At 38.0% G+C, this 25,632-nt stretch overlaps 1 protein-coding gene across 3 annotated transcripts in view; it reads right to left on the bottom strand.

The window, feature by feature from the left end:
• CRYL1 (crystallin lambda 1) overlaps positions 1-25,632 on the bottom strand; it is a 133,859-nt gene that overhangs the window by 32,483 nt on the left and 75,744 nt on the right. The gene's annotated exons all lie outside the window — the stretch shown is intronic.

Genomic DNA, 25,632 nt, shown 5'->3' with positions numbered 1-25,632 from the left:
ACATGTTACATCCATAATTCCCAAAAGGCTCCTTGAATATCCATTTCTAAGGGGAAATCCTTTTGCAAAGGACCTTTGTTTCTAAAAATCTAAAATTACTTTAATAGGGGCATGGGAGAAAGACAGAAGAGCAAATCTGGATTAAGTGCTGCAGATAACACCACTCTGAAATTCTAATCATGCACAGAGCCGGGGCAGAGGGAGATGACATTCTCAAACACCCAAGTGCGGGCCCACGGATGAGGCCTGTTCCCGGGAATGTGATACACACAGTGGATACCGCCCTGCTGCAGATGGAAGCAGATGGGGGAGAAGGATACTCAAGCTGCTCCAGCACTAGAAATACTAGAGGTGTCCTTACCCTCCTGCCACCAACTCCCCTGGGAAACCACACAGCAGTCATTCCTACCCAAGATGGGTCGCAGCTTACTTGCAGGCAAGAGGCCTGGAAGGGGAGGTATCATGAACTCCCAAGGTTCCCTGGTGAATTTATAAGATAATGGTTTCAGTATGGTCCAATAATCATCAGCATCAGGATCAACTGGGTGCTTGTTAAAAATGCAAATTCTCAGGCTCTCATCCCAGACCTACTGAATCAGTCTCTGGGGGTGGGGTCCAGATATCTACACTTTCATCAAACATTCTAATGATTTTTGTTCCTACTGAAGTTTGAGACCCACTAGTCTGAGGTGTGGATCCAAAGTATGGGTCATCTATACTCTCAGTATGGCATGCTACCAAATATATCCTCGAGAATCTCCCCACTGTGATGTCAGAGCTCTGTCCTACCGCCCTCCCCCAGCTACTCAGGGACCAACCAAGGACATCCTGATTATATTAGCATTGTGGTAGCAGAAATGGTATAAACGCCAGCAGATAACCAAAAGTGTGTAAAGGTGAACATGCAATGCTAAAGGACCACTAGTAATTATATGAGAATCACCCCTCAAAAATAAAAAAAATATGTTCAAGTTTGATTTAATAATACCTAATCGTTAATAATGAAATCTAGTATACTGAAATCAGCTGTGTAAATATTATGACAAATTCCATTTTTATATCATCTACAAGATTTAAAAAGTTTTACTCTGAGGGTAAGGAGTCAATATTGTATTTGTTTATACTTTTTTAAAAATATAATCAAACCATGTGAAATTTTATTAAGAACAAAAGGTCATATAAGCACCACATCTCAAACACAGAAAAAAAAAAAATGGAGTCATTTAAGAACTGTAAAGGCCATTGTATTAAATCCCCTTATCTAAAGGGGGAAAAAAAGCTACAGTAGCTGGCTGGTTGTACTGAGTAATTCCTGGATCAGTTAAGTCAGCAAGTTGGGTTAAGTTTAAATGGAGCCTTGTAGTAAAGCCAGAGACTAAGAATGATGCAGATACTGTTTAAGCTAATAAAAGAGTCCTCATGAATAGCCTTATTGTGAACCTGTCATGCAGATTCCCCCCTGAAATTCTATGCCTTTCTTCAGATCGTTTGATTATCAAAGAAGTAAGAAAACTTGAACCAGAGGAAACCCAAACCTGCTACAATTATGTAAGGGTTTTTTAATGGCACATTGCTTGACATTTTGTTGTTGTTGTTGTTGTTGTTGACAGTAACAACTGTGTTCAATTTGGTGAGCAGGGTTATAATGCCTCTGTCCATGTTAAGCCTTGAGTTCATTTCCTTGCTATTCTTAGGGAGCCAATAGTCCTTGTCTGAGAAATGGAGTATGAAACGCTATTAATCAGGACCTTCAGCACTTGTGGTTGATTGCAAAGCTAAGAGAGGCTGGGAGGAAGGACAGAGAAAGGTACCAAACAATGAGACAGCTGAGAACCTAAATGCAAAGCAGCCTCACTCTCTCTAAACTATAGCAATGTGACCAGCTGAGAATCCAGCTGGTACCTTCTCAACGCAATGGTGTTTTTTGCGGGTCCTTTCTAGAGAAGACGTGAAGTATTAGCTAACGTTCTATCCCTACTGAAGGTAATGAGCTTGACTTGGCTTAATTAAACTCTGACAGCATTTTGAAAGCAATGATGATTATCTGTTTGTGTTCTGTTTGTTTTGAAGTGGGAGGGAGACACAGCACATAATAAAATTCTCACACACAACCACTATAGTCAGTATGCTCAGATTTCAACAAACAGAACTCTGGGGACAAGTAAAGCACAATGTAAATTCCCAAGTACCACAACCCTACCTGGTACATCAGAAGGAGTTCACTCATCTCAGGCAGTATCACATAGTGAAAAGGCAAGGTAAAGTTTAAACACTCCTTTTTCCCTTGTCTTCTTGAAAGGAAGAAACTGAATGATTGTATTATAGGTATAACTTTTAATTCTAACTTATATTTTAAAAGGTAAATTATTTATAAACTTTGGTGTTTTGTTATTAGTCAAAATTACCTGTGACAGGTAATTTAACTAATTAGGAATGTTCTAGAAAAGCAGGATGGCCATGGCAAGTCAGTGTACTGGATAATTCCTAGGCAAAAGGAATAAGAACTCGCTTCTGAAGTTTACTCACTTGCTGTGCAACAATACACATTTTTCAAAACAAATATTTTCATGGGGAAAATGAAATTTCATTGATTTTTTTTTTAAAATCAATTCAGGCATTTTAGATAGGTGTCCTGTTGCTAGAAAATCTATATTCGTTAATGCAAAATATCTGAAAGCAATCTTCAATGCGCTTTCCAGAAAGAAAGTTAAACTAAATTAGAAGACCTCAGTACTTAAAAGTATTTTACATGCAAGGAAGTTCTATCAGCCAACAGACATGGGGAAAGACATGGCAAGAAAAGAAAGGTGAGTTTAAACCCCACTGCAATCATGGCAGAAGGAAATTCATTCTCAAACTAAAAATGGAAGTGACCCACATTACAAAGTCTGTTAGCGCTAATTATATCTATTCAAGTTTTCATTATCACAGGCAATAAACTGTACTATGCCCTAACCAGAGGCTTTTTTTCCTTAACATCAAAATAAAAAGTTTTTAAAAGCATATTACAAATCCTAAACAGAGTTTACAATAATCTAGAACAAATTATACCCAACCGAGAGAGACCTTTCCAAAGTAAAACTCAGTGTAGACTGTATTTCGGAAAGTAACTTGCTGCGGATTAGGTGTTCGGGTTACCAGGACTACTGCTGTCTGCGTTAAGTAGCAGTCCTCTCTATGGGTGACCGCAGGGAATGGAGAAGAGGCAGAAGGGGCGCCTGCACCAACTGCTATCCTGAGGGGGAGTCTATTCCCACCTTCCCAATGCTATTTCTGGTACCTTTTATGAAATCATTTATTTAGAATTGGGTTAAAATACTTGCCATGAAAAGAAAATACAATTAAAAATATTTCATTTAAGCCTGCAAATAGCATATAGTTTTACTGCATTTCTAAATATTTCTCATGAGGAAGACTTGGGATTTTTAATACAAAATTTTTACTTAACAAAGTGCTGGGAATAGCATAAAACACAAAACTGGAGAAGAGTTAAGTAAGGCATAAGGAATGATTTTTTTTTTTTTTTAGATTTTATTTATTTGAGAGAGCCAGTGAGTGAGCACAAGCTGGGGGAGGGGCAGGCAGAGGGATAAGCTGACTCCCTGCTGAGCACAGAGCCCAAGGCCAGGCCCCCAAGATCACAACCTGAGCTGAAATCAGATGCCTAAATGACTGAGCCACCCAGACGCCCCAAGGAATGAATTTTTAAGGAGAAAAATTAAAAATAAATAAATAAATTGATCTGAAGGATATCACATCAATCACTGAGACCATTTATTACCAGTGAGGACTATCCCAGGTGACAAATCTGAGAAGACTACATAAATTATTTTTTTTACATTACTTTGTTTTTGCCTCCATATCAAACACATGTATAATGCATTTCCATCAGGGAATCTCTCTTTATAATGCAGTAATTGTCAAAGCAGCAAAGAACAGGGAGAGGGTCTATTGTGAGATTTAGAAGGAAGAAAAACACAGAAATTAAAATATGATGCTTTTGTTAATAATAATTGGACTAGATATTTTTGCCCAAACACTTTGTTATTGCAATGAGTGAAACAACAAATTGCATTCAACATATTTTGTTGGATGACAACCACTGTTTCATGAAAATGTTCTCATTTTGAAAACAAGTTTTGTAATATCATAAAACTAGTTTCACTGCAACCATGTATATGTTTGACTATAAAATAATTTTATAGTACTTTCTACAGGAATAGTATTATCAAGGCAACAGCTATCTTTTTTTTTTTTTTAAGATTTTACTTATTTGAGAGAGAGAGAATGAGAGAGAGAGAGAGCACATGAGAGGGGGGAGGGTCAGAGGGAGAAGCTGCGGGACTCGATCCAGGGATTCCAGGATCATGACCTGAGCGACGGCAGTCACTTAACCAACTGAGCCACCCAGGCACCCAAGGCAATAGCTATCTATATCTTGACTCCATATGTCCAAAGGAGAAGCCAAAAAGTCAAAATTTATAGGTACACCTAAAACAGTTCTTATTTATTCTTCAAATTTCTTTAATAAAAAAAGTCTAAAATATCAAAAGGTCAGTCATCCAATTTAAGAAGTCAGAAATAGAAAATAATAAATCCAAAGAAAAATAAAGACTACAATAAAGATGGCAGAAACCAATCAAATAGAACTAGAGTTTCTCAAAACTCAGTCCCAGCCTCTCTCTTCTCTTCTCACCTAAATTCTTTCCCTAGGAAATCCCAACCAAGCCCACAGCTTAACTCACCAATCTAAAGACTCAACTCACACTTTTATTTCTCCTTCTCAAATTATCTTCACATGGATACTTCACAGGCACCTCAAATTTATCTAATCTGATCCCCTCTTCTAGTGCTAGCTGGCATATAAATTTTCCAGTATAGAAAGAAAAACCTTAAATACTCTATTAATCTCATGATCCATAGGGAAGTAACATCACAATTCCAGTCCCCTGCCTACAAAATCACTAGGTTTACCCTACTGACTCTCGACATTTTGTAAAATGTTTCTGTTTTGTTTTGTTTTGTTTGTAAAATGTTTCTAAAGCATCAAATTTATGTGATAAAAATATTTATAATCAGCAATGTTAATATTTAGTAGTCTAATACTAAGTAACAATATTTTAATGACTAACTACCACATACTTAAAGATGTCATAAAGCCATTCCCCACCCAATATAATCATATGACCAAATCCAGAGTGTACTAAGGTACAAATAAACATGATGCAAACTCCAAAACTGGGGGAGGAAGGAAATTTTGTGTTTCAATATTCTAAAAGTTTACATCTCACATGCAAGAGAAAATAAACATACTAAGAGAACACTGCCCATCTTTTGAGCTGACATTTAGAAAATGTCTATATTTAAACAAACATCAATACTATAGAAACAGAATTCAAAGATGAAAGCTCCATGAGAGCAAGAATCTTTACTTTTACTTTATTGCTGTATTCCCAGCTCCAAGAATAATGCCTGGCAAAAAGAAGGTATTCAGTAAACGTTTGCTGAATCAATGAATTAATTAATTAATGAAAAATTCTGTGATGTAGTCAGTTTCACACAATGCCCCACAAGCTCACTGAATACATATTTACTCTTCTCGATCATTACATTATTTTAGAGAAAATGTCTAAAGAGGGCTGAAAGAATAAACACAAGATACCTCCCTGCTTTCTGGCAGCCCATGGGGTAATCCTACCCATTCCTGGACCTACACATTCAAAACAGACTCCCATCCACCATGGACTAAAGGTCTGTTCTCTTTTACTAAGGATTTGTTCTAACTTAGGAAGATACTCCAATGAAGTCCAGGCATTTGTGTCTCTCCTTCTTCCCCAAATTCTGCAACAGCATGAGGCCCTGAAGGTGAACTGATCTGTCTCCTTTCAGGATATATAAGACGGATGGACTCAGCTACTGCAATCTGCTCCACGCTGCATCAGCAGGACGGGGCTACTACTGCTAACTTGCCTCTCCCATTATTCAGCTACTAGTCACGTTGCTAATCCCACAGGTAGTACTCCATGCTAAAAACAACCTCCAGTATTGTTTAACAGAAAAAATTCTGTCACCTATATCTAATGCAATGACTCCCATTTAATTTACAGTACAAATCATAACATTATGCCACATCCTACAGAAGTTTCTCTTGGTATATGTATTTGTGTACTAGTCTGGAAGTATTTTGGAATCTTGAAGAAAGCTAATACATGAAGTAGATCCACTGAGGGGACCTGGGAAGATGGAAGTCTGAAATTGGCTGACAAGTTACTACTAGCATTAACATCTGAATTTAAATACACTTCTGATGAGGAACTAGTCTATGCAAGGAACTTTCCCACTCAACAGAACAAGAAGGTGTAGTCCCTGCTTGTCAAGAAGCACATGTTTTAAGAAGCACATAAAAAAACAGACATCCGTGCAAGTAGCTATAATAGAGCAGACAACAGGTACTGTAACAAAGCAAGGAAAATGACAATATGGCACCAAGCCAGCAAGCCACACTTACCCTGGTCAGACTTGAGGATTACAGACACTATACAGTCTGGTCAAAGTAGGAATACTAACATAGTTTCACAAACTGTTCTAAAGTGGAATTACTGGGGGAAGGAAAACACATATTGATAACAACAGAAGGAACATAAACATGTTTCTATTTGGTCTCCAAAAGGTCTTACTTACCAACTATACCCTAGGAACGACCACAAGGCACAGAAGGAGCTATAACCATAAATTCCTTGTAGAAAGCATTCCACTTTTGATAATGGTATACTAGGTTGTTTTGGGCAATCCTCCTGCTGAAAACAACTAAAAAAGCTGAAAACATAAAAAATAATCTGTCTGAAACAGTGAAGAACTGCAGGGCCAAGATTCGGGTAGTAGGGAAACCTGAAGATATAGGCCTTACATATGGCTCCTCTTTAATCCTCAAAACAACTGCTTATTTCAAAAGCAGAGACAAAATGGCTGAAATGATATGCAAGGCTTTTGGCAGACTCAGAGTGCTGAGGGAAAACTGGAGCTCAGGGCCTAGGACCTGCTCTAGGCTTCCAGTTGGGACCCTCAAGGGCTATACCCTGGAGTAACAGTGACCAGTCTTCACAAGCCGCAACTCATCTCAACCCATGATTAAATTAAAGAGATAAGCTCCTAGCCTGGCTTCTCTGGAGGACAAAAGCATAACCAGAGCCTTGGTTTTTCACAAGCAATGTCTCACACTTAAACAAAGAAACAAAACAGATAGCAGAGAAGACTTGACTGAAAACCAAGAGAGAAAACAGACTTTAGAAATAGACCCATAGGACATCCAGAGAATGGTGTTACCAGACACGAAGTTTGAAATAACTTATTAATATGTTTAACGAACTAAAAGATACTGAAAAATTTTAGCATATAACTAGTAATTATAAAAAGAATCAAGTAGAAACTTAATAACTGAAAAATACAATGAAGACTTTTAAAAGATGGATTTAGCTGAAGAAATAATTAATAATTTGGAAGACATATTAGGATAAAATATCCAGACTGAAGCATGAAGAGACATCAGAATGGAAAATACAGAAAAGAGCACAGGAAAAACACATGGAACTTTTGAAGTGTTCTAACATACAGGTAAATGCAGTTCCAGAAAGAAGTGGGGTTAGGGAGAGAGAAACAGAAAGGGAGGTGGGTAGAAACAATATATAAAGAAAGAATCAATTTCCAAAATTGGTTTAAGAATTATTATAAAGTGATTATGATAATATGGACACCCACAGAATGAGACACTATAACCATTAAAGCAAAAGAGCCTACTTTTCAATATTGAATGAAATAGTAAAGTACACAAGACATGTTAGGTAAATAAACAATATACTAGTCTCCCTTACAACTGTAAAATAAATGTACATAAAATATTGGAAGAAAATACACAAAATGGTAATAGGGACTCCATCTCTGGGCAATAAGAATACTAATAATTTTCTTTATTCTTTTATGAATTTTCTAATTTTCTGTAATTACCATGAATTACTTACACAGAGAAATGTTATTTAAAGGATATGATTTTGTATTATAGTAAGATTAAAAATATGTCCAGATATACTTGGAAAGAATGGAAACATGCACATAAACATACTATCAAGATTATAATCTTAGAGTGATGGGATTAAAAGTGATTTTTTCTCCATTTTTTTAAAGTTTTTACATTAACTTTAAGGCAAGACAATGTTTAAGGATAATATCAAGAATTATAAAGAATCTGAGATTTTGCCCTATATGGAAGCTAACAAGGTTGCCTGCCATAGTTCCACAGATGTGCACAGAAGACATGAGATTCTTGGGTCAGAGATGAAGGACAATATTACATGATATCAAACAGCATGAGCTTCATGTTCACATTAGTTCTCCTTATCCCCAAGTCCCAGGGGGGTAATGTGAAGGGAGCCAGCTGGATTTGGGTTTGTGTCCCAACTGAGGAACTCTGAGCTTATTAGGAAACACAAATCCCTCACAACTGACTATAAGCAAACCTACCTGACCAAGGCCCCAGACAAAACTGCCCTTTGCTCCAGAGGGAGGCACTCTATCTTCCAAGGCTGTTAATTATACAAACATCCCGAAAAGTTAGTCCAGAACAAAAGGGTCTCTTTTTCCCATGAGCATTGAAAAGAAAAAAAGATAACGAATCTCACAATAGATGATAAAGAGTGTTGGCCCAAGGATGAATTTAACAATAAACTAAAATTCTATGCTAGTCCTAAACCTCTAGCTAAGAAAGGGAAAGTTCCCTTCCCATTGAAGATTTTGAAGGGTTTCTCTAGCACTAACTATCTCCAAATTAAAGACTCTAAGCGATGCAAAACTCTTCTTGGTAAAACAGTTAATGAGAACACACACCCTTCCAACAGGTGTATGTTTAGTCAGAGCCTCTATATTAACAAAGTTGCAATCCTTCCCGATTAAAAAAAAAAAAGTCTGAAGCCATGAGTCACAGCCTTAAATTAAAAGAGAATGAATCCTAGTTTAAGAATTGAGAGCCTCGGCATAAGGAGGAGCTGTCTGCAGCTTTTGTCACCCTCTTGGTCATCCGTTGATTCGCTGGTCTGGCTAGTTTTACCCTTTCTGCTCACTAAGGAGGCCATTTCCCTCAAGAAAGAAGATCCCCTCTTCATTCAAATGCATGAAAGGACAGTGAGAGTACCAAGCAGAGTGAATCTTTTTCCCTCATTTTACTCAGCTCTCTACGTCACTCAAACTAGTTCACTAGGGATTTAAAAAAAAATTTACCATTTTTGGTATAAGCAATAGTAAAGTAACAGCCATTCTAATCTTGCATATAGCTTCAAAGAAATATAGTATATAGCTTCTTGTGTCTCACCACTGCATTAACTTAGATAATATTCTTGGCTAGTTAAAGACCTCTAAGCAGCCAGCTCAAAGATAGGACCAACTAGCTGTATAATAAAGTCCACACATCTACACATTGTTTACTCCAAAAACAGTGTCAGGAAGATTCCTTGTTACTCCTGTGATAGGACAGCTGAATATTGCTTACTAAGTACTAAAAAAAAAAAAATGTCTTTCCTTTGTGGCAAAAGAATTTTATAATCCAGTTTTTAAAAATTTTAGCAATCATTTCTTTCAAGTCTATATTTATGCCAAAAAGATTTAACCAGCAGCTGAAATTTTCTGTTCCATGGTGCAACAGCTTCTGGTGTTAACAGCCTGACAGGCTTCCTCCTGTGCAGGAGAGCTGGCAGACAAGCCTACAAGTGCATGATGAGACCCACTAACTTTCCAATTCACTTAGGACTACACTCAGTAGACATAAAGTTTTCGAAATTCAAATGTCCACAGGAAATATCTAAGGGAAATAATTGGAAACAATTGTGATTTGACATTTGACTCATTCAGTATGTGAATAAATACATTTTAATTCACTTCAGTGACTGGAGACAATAGCATGAAAACCTACCATTGGTGAAAACCCATTTTATGTTGACTGTAGGGAACTGAAATAAAAACCCTTATCCCTGGGGGATGAACAGACACAAATGCTGGGAAAGAGCTAAGGGCACTGAGGAAGCCACATTCCCAAGCGCCACAGACATAATGCCTGCCTAAGACGAAGGCCTAACCTGAACCACAAGAAAAGCCCCTCTCACTGCTCCCCACCACCAGGCTAACAAGTGTAAAGTAACAAGTAACAGGAGAATACTTCTGGGAGAGGAACAGAATGAGAATATGGAAGAAGATCCTCTCTGAGGGCAGTGCAAAAGGAAGACTGAAAGGTGAAGGTGAAGATACTGAGAGGAAAAAACCTTGGGCCAACCAGTCTTGATCTTAAACACAAGGTATTACTAGAGGAATTTGAAACCTGTAGTGTACCAATAGTAACCATAGCAATTACAAACCTTAAACCTTGACCAACTCCTAAGTAAATTAACTCAAATCCCCACAGTAAAAGCCTCACAGAAGGAAAGGCATGCCAAATCCTGGGCATTAAAACTGTTTACCTCAGTCACTACTGTCCTACTCAAGACGTCTGGCTTTCAAAAACAAACATTTGTGAGGCATACGAAAAAGTACACACCCCAGAGACAAAGTGATCACCAGGACCAGACTCCAATATGATTCAGATGGTGTAATATCAACAGTGAATTTAAAATAACTATAGTTAATATGTTAAAGGCTCTAATGTAAAGTATGAACATGCAAAATCACATGGGTAATTTTTAGCAGAGAAATGGAAACAATAAAAAAGTACCAAAGAGAATACTAAAAATGAAAGAGTAACAGAGAACCTCTTGACTGGTTCATTAACAGACTCAAAACAGGTGAGGAAAGAGTCTGTGAACTTAAAGATGAGTGAAGGGAAATTATCCAAAATGAAGTAACAAAGAGCAAAAAGATTGAAAAGAACATACAGAGCATCCAAGAACTGTAGGAAAAAATATTAAATGATTGAACACTTGTGCAACTGGAATCCTGGAAGAGACAGGAAAAAAAAAATGAAAGAAAGAATGACTGAGACTATTCCAAAAACTAATAAAAATCACTAAATCATATGACCAAGGAGCTCAGAGAATACATTGCAGGATAAATAATTCCCCTTCCCCCAGACTCCTACACATCTAGGTATATTATATTCAAATTGCTGAAACTGCTGAAGACAAAGGAAATACTGAAGGAAATCAGAGAAAAAAGTCACATAATATATACCAGGACAAAGGTAAAATTGCAAAAGACTGTGAAAGATCATGCAAGATAGATGATAATGGTGTAACATCTTTAAATGCTGGAAGAAAAAAAACCTGTCAACCCAGAGTTCTATACCCAGTAAAATTAGCTTTCAAAAATGAAGAAGAAAAAAAACCACTTTACTGAGAAAAACAACTCAGGGAATTCATTCCCATCAGACCTAGTCTATAATAATTTTTAAAGGAAAGTTTACAGACAGAAGGAAAAAAAGATACCAGACTGAAAACTGGATCCACACAAAGAAATGAAGAACATTGGAAATGGAATAAATGAAGATAAAATAAATGTTTTCTTATTTTCAATTCCTCTAAAAATATAACTGAATATCCAAAGCAAAAATAGTATCAATGCATTGTAATGGACTATATTAATTGATTTTCAAATACTGAATAAGCCTTGAGTATGTGGGATAAATTCACTTGGTCATAGTATATAATTCTTTTTCTACCTTTTTGGATTTCGTTTGTTGATATTTTGTTATAGATTTTTGTATCTATGTTCATGAGAGATATTGGTCTGTACTTTACTTTTCTCATAATGTGTTCATCTGGTTTTGATATTGTGAAAATGCTGGCCTCATAGAATGAGTTGGGAAGTATTCCCTCTACTTCTGTCTTTTGAGATTGTAGAGAATTGACATACTTTCTTCCCTAAATGGTTGGTAGAATTCACCAGTGAACCCACCTGAGCCTGGTGTTTCTTTTTAGGAAGATTATCAGTTATTGACTTCTTTATTACATATAGGCCTATTCAGATCATCTATTTCTTCTTGCGTGAGTTTTGGCAGATTTTGTCTTTCAAGGAATTGGTCCATTTCATCTAAGTTTTCAAGTTTGTGGCTAGAATTGTTCAGTATTCCTTCATTATCCTTTTAATGTCCATATGATCTGTAGAGATGTCCCTCTTTCATTTTCCATATTAGCAATTTGTGTCCTCTCTCTTTTTTCCTTAGCCAGCCAGCTAGAGGCTTATCAGTTTTATTGATCTCTTCAAGCTTTAGGTTTTGTTGACTTTTTATGAACTTCCTTTTTTCAATTTCATTGATTCCTGCTAATTATTATTTCTTTTCTTCTGCTTACTTTGGATTTAATTTGCTCTTCTTTTTCTAGTTTCTTAAGGTGAAAACTTACATTATTGATTTTAGATATTTCTCCTTTTCTAATATACACATTCAATGCTATAAATTTCCCTCTAATCACTACTTTCACTGCAACCCACAAATTTTAATAATCTGTGTTTTCATTTTCATTTAGTTCAAAATATTTTAAAATTTCTCTTGAAATTTCTTCCTGGATCAATGTGTTATTTATAAATGTATTGATTAATCTCAATGTATTTGGGGATTTTCCAGTTATCTTTCTGTTACTGATTTCTAGCTTAATTTCATTGTGGTATGACAGCAGACATTCCATGATTTCTATTCTTTTACATTTGTTAAAGTGTGATTTATGGCTCAACATATGATCTGCCCTGATGAATGCTCCATGTGAGCTTGAGAAAAATGTGTATGCTGCTGTTGTTAGATGAAGCAATCTACAGATGTCAATTATACCCAGTTGATTGTGGTGTTGTTGAGTCCAACTGTGTCCTTACTGATTTTCTGCCTGCTGCATCTGTGCATTTCTGATAGAGAAGTGATGAAGTCTCCAACTACAGTAATAGATTCATCTAGTTCTCCTTGAAGTTCTATCAGTTTTTGCCTCATATAATTTGATACTCTGTTGTTTGGTGCATACATGTTAAGAATTGCATGTCTTCTTGGAGAAATAACCCCTTTATCATTATGTAATGCCCTTATTTATCCCTGATAATTTGCCCTGCTGTGAAATCTGCTCTGTCTGAAATTAATATAGCTAATCCTGCTTTCTTTAGAGTAGGGCTAGCATGGTATATTTTTCTTCATCCATTTATTTTTAATCTATATGTGTCTTTATATTTAAAATTAGGCTCTGATAACCCCAGCAGATAGGCTCTGGTTAATAAGTTTCCTGAAGGCAGGAACTGTTAAGAACAGAGTGCTCTGGCTTATTCTGAAATCATTCCTTTTCCCATCCTCCTCCCAGAAGTCCAAGGTATTTTTCTCCACTATTTACTATAAGAACCTGGTTGAACTTTTGAAGGTATATCTCAGATAACTGTGGAGGCTCTCTGTGCCTGGGCCCCCCTGGACTTTTTAACTATCAGTTCTCCACACTAGCCGCCAGCAACTGGCAAAGTTACACTTCAGGTTTTCCCACTTCAGCATGGTTCCCATGGTGGTTTCTGTTCATGAGTCTCTGCTTCAGTAAGCCATGAGTCCCTGTATTTGTCTGTTTCTCCAATCCTGAGGGCTGCAGTTTTCCATGTTTTTCTTTCTCTTACAGATCCAAGAAGAGTGTTGATTTTTCAGTCTGCTCAGCTTTTTACTTGTTGTTAGGATTGAGTGGCAACTTCCAAGCTCCTTACATGTGAACTGGAAACTGGAACTCCTAGCAATGCATTATAAATGAGCATGTAAAAGTACAGGTAGGCCAACAATTGTACAGGAATGTGAAGCAGTATAATAACATTAAAAGGTAGCCATTGATTAAATACATATATCTTAAATCCTATAAGTAATAAATCAATAATGGAGATAAAATAGAATCAAAAAAATATTCAATTAACACAAGAGCAGGAAAAAAATAATAAATGGAAGAAAAAGAAAACAGCTAAGAAAATGGTATCTTTTAAGTCACCTGTATCAGCAATCACATTACATGTGAATGGTCTAAACACACCAATTAAAGTCAGAGATTGTCAGATTGGATAAAAAAAGACCCAACTCCAAGCTATCTAGAATCTATTTTAAATATATAGACTTAGATTAAAAGTAAAAGAATGAAAAAAACATATCCCCAGCAAACACTAATGAAAGAAACTGGTATTTGCTATATTAATATCCAAAAAAGCAGATCTAAGAACAAGAAATACTATCAGGGATAAAGATGGGCATTTTATAATGATAAAGGGGTCAATTTTCCAAGAAGATGTAACAATCCTGTTTATGTACCTAACAACAGAGCTACAAAATACATTAAGTAAAAACTGAAAGGAAAAATAGACAAATGCACAATTATTACTGGAGGCCTCAATAGTTCTCTCTCAGAACAAGTAGACAGAAAATCAGTAAGGTTTTAGCAGATCTGAATAACATTATCAATCAACTTGATCTACTTGACTTTTATAGACGAATTCCTCCAACAACAGCAGAATGAATACTTTTTTCTGGCGCACATGGAGTATTCACCAGGATAGATCATATTCTGGGCCATGAAACAAATGTTAAATTTAAAAGAACAGTAATCAGGGGCGCCTGCGTGGCTCAGTCGTTAAGCGTCTGCCTTTGGCTCAGGTCATGATCTTAGGGTCCGGGGATTGAGCCCCGCATTGGGCTCCCTGCTCTGCGGGAAGCCTGCTTCTCCCTCTCCCACTCCCCTTGCTTGTGTTCCCTCTCTCGCTGTGTCTCTCTCTGTCAAATAAATAAATAAAATCTTTAAAAAAATAAAAGAACAGTAACCATACAAAATATGTTCTCTAACATAATTGAAGTAAAGTAGAAATCAACAACAGAAGAATATATGGGAAATCTCCCAAATGTTTGGAAATTAAACAAGCACTTCTAAATAATCCATATATCAAAGTGGAATTCTCATGAGAAATTAGAAAATATTTGAATTTGATAAAAATGAAAACACAGTATTTGAAATTCATTAGATTCAGCTAAAGCAGAGCTGAGAGTGAAATTTATAGCATTAAATGTTTACATTAATAAAAAAGAAAGGTCTCAAAACTTTAATCCACACCTCTACCTTAAGAAAATAGAACAAGAGGGGCGCCTGGGTGGCTCAGTCGTTAAGCGACTGCCTTCGGCTCAGGTCATGATCCCTGGGTCCTGGGATCGAGCCCCACATCAGGCTCCCTGCTCTGCAGAAGCCTGCTTCTCCCTCTACCACTCCCCCTGCTTGTATTCCCTCTCTCGCTGTCTCTCTCTCTGTCAAATAAATAAAATAAAATCTTAAAAAAAAAAAAAGAAAATAGAACAAGAGCAAATTAAACCCAAAGAAAGCAAAAGGAAGGAAATAATAAAAATAGGGGAAGAATATGCAACTGATGAATCACTAAATTCTACTCCTGAAACAAATAATACACTATTAATGTTAACTAACTTGGATTTAAATTTAAAAAATAATAAAAAAAAGAAAAAATGAATTAAAAATACAAAAAAATAGGAGAAATCAGTGAAATTGAAAACAGAAAAACAATAGAGAAAAACCAATGAAATCAAAGCTGTGCATTTTTGGGGGAAAAATAGAACTGATAAACTTTAAGGCTGACTGGTCAATTAAAAAAAAGAGAATACACAAATTTCCAATATCAGGGATGAAAGAGGGTACCCCACTACTGGTCCTATAGTCATTAAAAGAAAAATAAAAGAATATTATAAACAATTCTTAATGCCAAAAAATCCTAAAACTTAGATCAAATAGACCAATTACTTGAAAGACACAAACCACCAAAACAGAACAAAGAAGAAAACTCAGGGGATCATCTCTAAGATGTAAAAAAAAATCTGACAGAATTCAACATCCATTAATAATATTAAAAAAGAACTCTCAGTAAATCATGAATATAAGAAACTCCTTTAATATAATAAAGGGGAACTACAAAATCCTACGCTAGCAACATACTTAATGGTGAAAGACCAAAAGCTTTTCTCTTAAGATCAAGAAGAAGGCAAGAATGTCTTTTCTCACCACTTCTTGCCACTATTCCACATCATACTGGAATGCCTAGCCAGTGTAACAAGGCAAGAAAAAGACATAAAAGGCATATAGACAGAAGAAATGAAACTGTCTCTAAATGAGACATGAATGTTTACATGGAAGTCCCAAAGAATCTGTGAAAAGCTCCTAGAACTAGTAAATGAGTTCAGTAAGATAGCAGGATGTAGATCAATCAAGTCAACATTAAAAAGAAAAACAACTATATTTCTATATTGCAGCAATGAAGAATTAATATTTAAAAACAATTAAATACCATTTACAATAGCACACACACAAAAAAGAATTACTTAGGCATAAATCTAACAAAATACATTAAGCATCTGTATGCTGAAAACTATAAAATGCTGATAAAATAAATCAAAGAAGATATAAATAAAATGGAGAGATATACCATGTTCATGAATTGAAAGACTCAACAGTGTTATTATGTTACTTCTCCTCAATTTGACTACTGATTGAACAAAATCCCAGTAAAAATTCTGGAAGGTTGTTTTGTAGATATCAACAAACTGCTTCTAAATATTATATGGAAAGGCAAGGGAACCCGAATAGTCCAAACAATTTTGAAACAGAACAGAGTTAGATGACACACTATCCAATTTCAAAACTTACTATAAAACTACAGTAATTTAGAGAAAGTAGGATTGGCACATACTGTTACATTGACACATGGGTCAATACAATATAAAAAATCCCAGAGATGAGAGATCCACATAAGCACAGACAGCTGATTTTTCACAAAGGTGCAAAGGCAAGTCATTAGAGAAAATACAGTGTTCAACAAACGGTGCTGGTATGATTGGATTTTCCTTATGCAAAGAAATGAACCTTGGTCTATACACCTTATATAAAATTAACTCAAAATGGATCATAGATAAAAATGTAAATTTTAAAATTATAGATGTTCTAGAATAATACACAGAAGGAAATCGGTGTGGCCTTGGATTAGCCAAAGAATTTTTAGAATAAGATACCAATATCAGAAACGTGAAGGGAAAAAAATTGATAAATTGAGCTTTATTGAAACTAAAAACTTTCATTCTGGGACTGTTACAAAAAATGAAGAAACAAATTACAGACTAGAAGGTATTTGTAAATCATATTTCTGAGAAAAAAGTTATATCCAGAATATATAAAGACCTCTCAAATCTTGACAATAAGAAAACAACCTACTCTTTTTAAAAATAGGCAGAAGATTGATACTTAACCGAAGAAGATATGGATGGCATATAAGCATGTGAAATGATCCTCAACAACATTAGTGATTAGGCAAAGGCAAATTAAAGCCACAATGATATACTGCTACGTTTTGATTAGAATGGAAAAGAGGGGCACCGGGGTGGCTCAGTCGGTTAAGCGACTGCCTTGGGCTCAGGTGATGATCCCAGGGTCCTGGAATTGAGTCCCACATTGGGCTCCCAGCTCAGTGGGGAGCCTGCTTCTCCCTCTCCCTCTGCCCCCCACCCCTGCTTGTGCCCATGCACGTGCACTCTCTCTCAAATAAATAAAATCTTTAAAAATAAATAAAATAAAATAAGAATGGAAAAGAAAAAAGATAATACCAAGTGCTGATAAGGAGGCAGAACAACTGGAACGCTCTACACTGCTGGTGAGAATGCAAAATTACATAGTCACTTTGGAGAACAGTTTTGCAGTTTCTTATAAAGTTAAACCTATACGCACATTCTCATTCTTTACTTAATAGAAATAAAATTTATGTGCATACAAAAGCCTATATGTGAGGTTTATAGCATCTTTATTAAAAATCACCCAAAAATGGAAACATTTTTCATCTAATGAATGGATAAATGAAACTGTATAACCTTACAATGGATTACACCTCATCAACAAAAAGAAATAAGCTGCTGATCAACACAGCAACATGAATGAAACTTAAACCCATTTTGCTAAAGTAAAGAAGCTAAAAACCAAAAGGCTACACATTATATGATTCCATTTACATGACCTTGGTTGGGGGGAGGGATGCAAATTACAGGGATAGAAAACAGATCAGCTGTGACCTTAACTATAAAGTGACATCATTTGGGGGTGATGGAACTGTTCTGTAAGGAACTATGGGGGTGGATTAAAAAAACTCTGTATGTTGGTCAAAACCCACAGCACAATACACACCAACAAATGAATTTTTTGAATGCAAATATTAAAAATATCATCCAGGATATGGGGGAGCCCAAAATGAATTTCAGGCTCTGGCAAATGAATCTATTTCACAAGTGAATTACATAATTACCCTGAGACAAGTGGGTAAGAAAGGAGCTGGCCTAAGTAACTTTGGAAAACAGTGTTTTTCCTGACTACTTTAAAGTAAAAGACAAGAACTGTGCAGGAACACTGTGCTGGAGTTAGTAGATTTGTTTTTCACAGAGGTATGGGTTAGCAGTTTTGAAACGACTTTGTATGCATAAGGGTTGAACAAATAAATAGATACATCATAGATAATGAGAGCCAGTGTTTCACTGTCAAAGAACAAATAAAGAAATGGGAACGCTAGGATGAACCCAGTAGAGCTGGATGGACATCAAAGGTATGATCATATGAACTTGTGATTTTTGTTTTTGTTTTGTTTTTTTAATACACATATATGAGTAGATACAGAAATAAAAATAGGTATGTGCGTATACATAGGTTAATATGCATATTTTCCTAGCTCTGTCTACTGAGTGAGAGGGCCTGGGTAGCAGTGGACACACTGAGTAGGGTGATCTTGCTTTTTGAATCAGCAGGGCCTGCAGCAGCCTTGTCCCTCCTGATTCAGACCCATTGGCTCTCTGGCTTTGCTTCCTCCCTCTGTGTTACAGATAAGCTGGTCTTCCGAGCAGTGATAAAAACTATCCTTGGGGTACCTGGGTGGCTCAGTTGGTTAAGTGTCTGACTCTTGGTTTTGGCTCAGGTCATATCTCAGGGTCATGAAATCAAGTCCCGCGTCGGGCTCCACGTTCAGCAGGAAGTCTGCTTGAGAGTCTCTCTATCTCCCTCTGCCCTTCCCCCCACTTGCACACACACACTCTCTCTCCCTAAATAAATAAAATCTTTAAAAAAAACCCATCCTCTTTAAAAAAGTTTACTTCTCAAACCACACTTAAAGAGTAAAATGAATTCTTTACACTAATTTTTTTCAAAAGAATGTTATAGGGCCATCGTTAGAAGACTTATTAGATAGGGCATGTTAGTAAGGACATAAAATGCCCATAATCCTACTACCCAAGACACCATTGCCCCATAATCTCAACACCTAAGATACCATTGCTGTGTATGCTTTTTTTCAATGCATATTCTCATTTGAAACTAAACATTTTCGGGGCACCTGGGTGGCTCAGTCTAAGCGTCTGCCTTCGGCTCAGGTCATGATCCCAGGGTCCTGGGATCGAGCCCCGAGTCGGGCTCCCTGCATCGGGCTCCCTGCTCGGGGAAGCCTGCTTCTCCCTCTCCCACTCCCCTTGCTTGTGTTCCCTCTCTCACTGTGTCTTTGTCAAATAAATGAGTAAAATCTTTAAAAAAATTAAATAAATAAAATAAAGCTAAACATTTTCTTTTTTTCTTTTTTCTTTTTTTTTTGACAGAGAGAGACATAGCGAGAGCAGGAACACAAGCGGGGGAGTGGGAGAGGGAGAAGCAGGCTTCCCGCAGAGCAGGGAGCCTGATGTGGGACTCGATCCCAGGACCCCGGGATCATGACCTGAGCCGAAGGCAGACGCTTAACAACTGAGCCACCCAGGTGCCCTAAACATTTTCTACAGCTTATAATATATATAATGTGATTCCATTTTTGTTACTGTTCATGTTACATAGACCTGGGAAAATGATTAGAATATATGATACATCAAAATCCTGAACCATAATTTTCTCTGGGCAGTACTGGGTTACGTTTAATTGTCACTTCTTTCTTATACCTCCCCCTACTACCTAAAATGTGTTTTTGTAATAAAGTTTCGATATTAAACTAACATTCCCTAAGTCCTGGTCAAAACAACAATCAGGGGCGCCTGGGTGGCTCAGTCTTTAAGCATCTGCCTTCGGCTCAGGTCATGATCCCAGGGTCCTGGGATTGAGCCCCGCATCGGGCTCCCTGCTCAGCGGGAAGCCTGCTTCTCCCTCTCCCACTCCCCCTGCTTGTGTTCCCTCTCTCGCTGTGTCTCTCTCTGTCAAATAAATAAATAAAATCTTTAAAAAAAAAAACTGATAGATAGATAGATAGATATAGCAAAACAACCTGTTACCAGCCACAGAGAAACAGTTTTTGAAGGAAATAAAAACAAAAGTGGCTAAGAAGATATAAAGGTTCTCAAAGGGAACTAAAACTCTCAAAAAAGAATTAACTGTTTAAACCACATTGTGACCAGAGGTCACATGTACTCACAATATGATGAAGAAAACCTGAGCCACAATTAGAAAAAGCAGAAATAAAAATTGTGATCTCTTGCCTGATTGGCTGGATCTTCCTGAAAAACTGGAAGATCCAGCCAATACCAGAGGGACACCAATTCACTGCTGCTCAGCCTAACCAAGCCACCCTTCATGTCATCAGCCAGGCCCCTGGAGGATTTGAGTTTCCCATCCCAGCTCTAAGCAAAGGGGACCAATGTATATGGAATCGATCAGTTACTCATGTTGAAGAGACTCCAAATCAACCTGTATATAGGATTTAAAATATCCCTAAGAGGTCTAATGAAAATCAAAAATTCTCATCACACATACATGAGTACTGTTTTCACAAAAGGAAAATTTCTGTACCTCACTGCCTATTCACCTCACAGTTCTCCCTGTCCCACTTACCCACCACTCACACTCTTCCCCCTCATCTTCACCCGCCCTGTTTATAAAATGTTACACTTCCTGTTCACCTTACCTTCACCTCTCATCTTCTCTCTCATGATGCAATATGTTAGTCCCTCTCTTCTCTTCAAAATTCACCCACTGGAGACATATTCACCTCTCAGAATATCCTTCCTTCCTACCCGAGGTTTCCCCTTCTCTCCTTAGCCAGCCACTCTCCTATTATGTTCACCTTTGCCCACCCCATACTGTCCATGGCCCTTCTACACCCTCTTCTGTAACCCAGGACAGGAAAATCATTCTCATGGAGGACGGACAGGTAAGGGACTCTAGGAAAGACCAGCTGTGGGGAAAGAAACTCCACAGCAGCAGAAGGCAGGCAGACGAAAAGGGGACTGTGCCACTGTCAACGTCCTGCCTCTCTGCCCCAAGCCCGCACTTCTTTGCCCTGCTTTGCAATACCAGGAATGCTGTGGGGAGAAGGGGCTCCTCTTCCGGCGCTTCAGCACAGGCTGCCGGGGGATGTGTGCACAACATCCAGGGTTGCTCGCCCCCTTAGCTCACCAGAACCCTGGCAGGAGGTTTCCTGCTCCCAGTCCCAGCTCAAGATTTCCTGCCGACCAGCCTCCACCCAGGGCTTCAGACCAGCTATAGACCAGGGCGGCACAGGGAACGAGAGCGTGTCTCCATCCACTGGGCCAGAGCCACACCTCCAGCAAGTCTGCCCCTAAGCCCTGGGCTGGGGACACCTTTTCAAGTTTGTTCCTTCCGTGGCATTCTCCCTCAGCCCAAGGGTGTTCCGTAGTGTTCTCTTTGATCCTCTCTTAGAAGGTAATCCCCTATCACTAGTTAATAATTTCTTCTATTAAGCTGTCCCTATTCAAATGCTGATGTGGTTTCTGTCTCCTTGCAGGGCTCTGACTAACACACAGGGAACAGGCATGCTCGCTGAACTCCCAAGCCTAAAACAATCCCTGCCACACCAAAATAGTTCTCAAAACTTGATTTGCAAGACTTCGGGCTATTCTGAATGGTCTCTCTAAATCTGTGAGAACAGCTAATGTGGAAGTGAATTCATCCATCCAATTCCAGGATAACAATGCAAAAAATATATCAGTGGGCCTAGAGCACTTACTTAACTAGAAATCTTAAATTTACTTGTAGCTCAGGAAAAAAATATGAAAACAGAAGATAAATCCTAACGTATATATGACTTACTAAATGTATATAGCCTCAATCAACTCAGCTCCCTAGTCTGTAAAATGGGGATAACACACTCCCCGCTCAAATGCATGCAAGTGAGGCCACGTTGCTGGGCTTGCCCTGTGCCAGGCACCCCTCCAGGTGCTGCACAGATGAGCTCATTTACCACACATTTACTCACTTCTCAGGACCACCGGACGGTCATGGGTACCATTATTATCCTCACTGTACAAAGGGTGAAACTGCAGCACAAAGAGGTCGTACAAGCTGGTGGTTCAGGCCACCCAGGTAACAAGGAGCAGAAGTGAAAGCCGAGCCAGGCAGTCTGCCCCCACAGCCAGACTCTCAACTTTGTAAATATGGATTCTAGCAATCCTAAAGGTCTTTGCAAAAAGTTACAGAAATATATGGCTTATTCATTTACTAACTAACCAGAGGAAGAAACCCTTAGCACCAAACAGGTCAAAGGTTAGAAAATACTGTATGATCTCTATTCTAATTTGCACACTTTTTCCTTTATGTTTCTGAAATTAGAAGATGTCTTACAACCAAAAGCGTTTTTGACATGATGTAATACAGCACACGTGCAGACATTCCAACTCAAATATATTCCCAGAAGTCTGAAAGCAAATGTGCCAGCAGAACAACAGTACACTGCTCTGGGAAGACAGCTGATCAAATGTACAAAGGTAAGCAACAGGAGTGCTGTTTCCCTTCAAACAATAACCAAAAGGGCAGGCCCGCCCAAGGAGGACAGCACCAGCCCTGACTGACCCGGTTCAGGGGCCAGGGAACTCTCTGAGGTCTCAAGCTGCAGACCAGCTATCCAACAGAAAAAGAATGGAAGTCGTGTCTGCAATTCTTAATTTGCTAGCAGCCACATTTTTAAAAAAGTAAAAAGAACTAGGTGAGCTTAGTTTTAATAACGTATTTTATTTTCCTCCATAGATGTGAATATTGTCATTTCCACATGTAATTAATATTAAAAATTATTGAGATATATTATTCTTTTCTTTTTTCCACAGTAAGTCTTTGAAATCCAGTAGCAATTTTACACTTGACAACACATCCCAACACAAAAAGCCTGGCGAACTGCAGGCACTCAAGAGTCCTGTGGGGCTCATGGCTGCCGTACTGGACAGTGTAACTTTGGGCCCAGGTCCTGCAGCAGCCTCATGCTCAGTGCAAACCTGTTGCCAAAGTTGTCACCAGCATCCATTTCACCAGCAGTTACAACCAAGAAGCTATAGGAGAAATCTCTCAAAAGCTACTTTCAAAAAAGTTGTTCAATCTCACTCTTTTAAGACATACTCAAAAATACAGACATTGCAACAAAATCAGAAGTACAAAGTGAGGGTCCATCCCCTTCCAATCCAACCTTCACTGTTAAAAGACTTTAGTTTTTTGTTTTTTTTTTCTAGTTTATACAAACATATATACAAATGATTTGGATTCTTTTTTTTTTTCCCAATAAAAATGGTTCCTACATTATATATTGTTCAAGCAATTCCTCTCCTTCAACATTTTATAAATCCTGTTAACAGCCACATGGCCCCATGGATGGATGAGCTCAATCTTCACCATTTCTCTATCTATAGACACTTAGACTGTTTCCTATTATTCATCATCAACAATGCTGTGATAGAGTCTTTGCATGACATTGTGTACATCCCTAGAAGTAGAACTACTAGGGCACAGGAGTTAATAGTTTATTTATTTATTTATTTACTTACTTACTTACTTATTTTTTAGAGGGGGAGGTAGCCAGAGGGAGAGGGAGAGAGAGAATCCCAAGCAGGCTCCATGCCCAGTGTGTGAGCCAGAGGTGGGCCCCGATCTCACAACCCCAAGATCATGACCTGGAGCTGAAATCAAGAGTTGGACACTTAACCAACTGAGCTACCCAGGTGCCCCAATAGTTTATTTTTAAATGACTACTTGCCAAATAATCCTTCCCAAAAGGTGGTACCAAGGGACTGGTGGTACCACTCCCAAGGACAATGGAGAAGAATACCCACGTCCCCACCCCCTCATCAGCACTGGATGCTATCTTTTTCCTCCTTGCCAATCTCAGAGGCAAAAATAATAAGCAGCTGTTCTTTTCTTTCTTTTTTTTTTTTTAAGTAGGCTCCACTCCCAGTGTGGAGCTGAACGTGGGGCTTGAACTCACAACCCTGAGATCAAGACCTGAGCTAAGATCAAGAATCAGACCCTTAACCGACTGAGCCACCCAGGCGCCCCAGGCAGCTATTCTTTTCTAAGAGTCCAGTAAGTAAATACTCTATTGAAGAGTAACATACATACAGGAAAATGTACACATAATAAGCATGTGGCTAAGAGTTTTTGCAAAGGGAACACACTGGGTAACGAGCACACAATCCTTTCTAGTAGCCCAGAAGCTCTCCCCTGTCCTGTTGCAGGAGGGCTTCCCCAAGGGTAGTGACTGCCTTGAATTCCAGAGCCAGCTGTTTTATTTTTCATTTCCCTGAATACTAATATTCCCTGAATACAATCATTTGTTCATACATTTATTGACCATTTGATTTTCCTTTTTGTGAATTTCTTTATTCCTATTCTTTGCCCATTTTTATATTGGGTTCTTGGTCCTTTATTTATTTAGATTTATTTTAATATGATCTGGACACTGTAAATATTTTTTCCTGGTCTGTTACTAGTATCTTTTGGTTTTGTTCACAGTATCTCTTGTCTAAAAGAGGTTAAATTTTACAACTGCATTTGTTCCTCTAAGTCTATAAGTTTCATATCTCACTTTGAAAGTCCCTCTTATCCCAATGTTACAGGACCTGTACTATCTTCTAAAACATTTTAGCATTTTAAAAAATGCTTATTTATTTAATCCATCTCCTGTTTATTTTTATATATGGTATATGTAAATTTTGCTTATCTTTATTAAAAAGATGACGGTTCCACAGGCCTATCTTTCTTTAGACAATGGACTTGAGCACCAGGGCAAACACTGGCATTATAAATATCAAGCTGACATGGTCTTGCCCTCAAGTAGCTCTTAACCAAGCAGAGAAACACCCAAATAAACTGCCACAATGTAGCATGATTTATCCCATAAAAAAATTGTGTAAGTGGTTCAGTGGTGGCATAAAACCTGATTGATTCTGCTGAGAGCAGGGGAGGAGTGGAAGAGAAAGGAGTCATTGAAGAAGGCCTCACAGAAAGCCTTGAGGTCGGTTGCATGAATGGAACAGGACTTTTCCCAAAGCACAGGTGTGTTCATGGGCCTCAGAAGAGCTCAGTTTGGTAGGAGGAGAGGGCAAAAGAGATGAGGCAGGGAACACGTGAGAGAAGGCTTTAGACCGTGCCAAAGAGCTCAGCTTCTATCCTGTTGACAGCAGGAAATGACTGAAGGGTTTTAAATGACTGATCAGAATAGCCATTTAGAAAGAATCTAAAGCAAGGGCAAAAGAGAACAGGAAGAGATGGATTCCAGAAGTATTACAAGAAGTGGAATCATCGGTTGGATGTGGGGGGTCTGGAAGTGGGAGGTCAGGAAGAGGATGAGGTAGAATGGCTCCCAGGCTTCTGGCCTGGGAGAACCGGCAGATGGTGGTGCCAG

The sequence above is a fragment of the Halichoerus grypus genome, chromosome 4 (genome assembly GCF_964656455.1).
Source record: "Halichoerus grypus chromosome 4, mHalGry1.hap1.1, whole genome shotgun sequence".
Taxonomy (NCBI): Eukaryota; Metazoa; Chordata; class Mammalia; order Carnivora; family Phocidae; genus Halichoerus; species Halichoerus grypus.
Note: the sequence above shows the minus strand (reverse complement) of the source record. Positions and strands in the feature narration are given on the sequence as shown.